The sequence below is a fragment of the Etheostoma spectabile genome, chromosome 1 (assembly GCF_008692095.1).
Source record: "Etheostoma spectabile isolate EspeVRDwgs_2016 chromosome 1, UIUC_Espe_1.0, whole genome shotgun sequence".
NCBI lineage: Eukaryota > Metazoa > Chordata > Actinopteri > Perciformes > Percidae > Etheostoma > Etheostoma spectabile.
In genome coordinates, this window is record NC_045733.1 from 14,891,469 (window position 1) to 14,893,019 (window position 1,551).

General features: G+C 41.7%; 1 protein-coding gene across 3 annotated transcripts in view; it reads right to left on the minus strand.

Moving 5' to 3' along the window:
* Window positions 1–1,551, minus strand: part of pcdh9 (protocadherin 9) — a 212,952-nt gene that overhangs the window by 71,068 nt on the left and 140,333 nt on the right. The window lies entirely within an intron of this gene.

A 1,551-nucleotide genomic window follows, 5' to 3' on the forward strand; every position in this document is an offset into this window, starting at 1 on the left:
TCCTATTGGCTTGAAATTTTACATTTCCATTTGCATGAACTGGGGTAGACTCTCCATATTCATGCGCCATCTTGAAATATGTTAGCGGGTAAGGGACATACTTGATATACTTTTCTGCCTTTCACATGTTTGCTATCACAAGATAAACTCACAGGTGCTGCCTATCTGCTCGTCATGAATCGTCGCTTCCTGGCTCCAGCAAGTTTGAAGAAGGAAACACGGAGGACCATACATATTCAAAATCCAAATTTCAGGAACAGAAGAGAAAAAGAAGCAAAAGACCGGCTTTTTGAAGCGTGAAGGCTACCGTTGCTGTGTAACGTACTTCGAACTGCGTGGAGCGAGAGAGTTGATTGCAATGTATGATCTCATTGCTAGATGAGAGAAATTCCTACACATTGGACCTTAAAGCGATTGTCTGAATGAGGTCAAATGTATTAAACATTTACAAGTAAGGGAAACATTGATGAATTGGAGGGTCAATTTCCAATGCCTGAAGACTGACAATGATTAGAAAATAAAAAGTCTATTTTAACTTGGGCCGCGTTGTTGATGGGATGGGGCGTTAACACATGGTAAATACAGTCACGTTTCACTGCACAATGACAACCAATAAAAGCATGCAAGTAAAACACCATGCAATGTTACAAAAAATCAGCAAGGTGAAAAGAGCAAAATTTGTGAGCCTTTCATAAATGCACAGTATAAGTAATGCCAGGCATAATAATCAAGGCCATGCAATGTATTGGTGGCAGCATATTGTCATGTTTGTGAGTACTTCTGCTGGGACATTTACAGCCTGATTATTTAGATTGTGTTGTCAGTTTGTTTGCATATGGGCAAAGTCAAAGTAGCCTGCAGAGCTAACAGAAGTTGCCCCCAGGGTGTCCTTCTTCCCACATTCTGCACTCTCTCTGATGAGAGGAATTTCTTAACCCACAAGTGTTCCTGGGACAAGTCGTATGGCCCCTCTGCTGGAGATATGCATGAAAGCCCACACAGACGTAAGTACACGCACACACCATCCTTAAAGCCATCTTGATTGCATTTCGAATTGTTAATTCCGAGTGTCTTTTCCCCTTGCTCTAATGACATTTTCCTAAGGCTTTTTCACAAGTCCAGACACAAGCCTCCAGCTAACCTTTCGTGAGCACAGAGAGGTCCCTGCCACATCCTTGGTGATGACAGACAGAGACGGGTTTTACAGTAATTATTGGCAAAAGCAAAGGTCACCCAATCTGCAGTCTAATGCAAATGACCTCATTATATATTTTAGAACTGCTCCAAAAAATGCAACATTCAATTAACCAAAAAGAAGGAACAAAGAAAAGAATGGGGTGGAGAGGGAGGTGGGGGTTGGGGACTTGGAGGCAGACCTAAGAGACTGTGGAAAAAGGGAGGGGGGGATGCATGGTGTTTAATTTTCATGAGGGACGGATGATGCAGGCAGAGATAGATAGATAGATAGATAGATAGACAGACAGATAGACAGGTAGATAGATAGATAGATAGATAGATAGATAGATAGACAGACAGATAGATAGATAGATA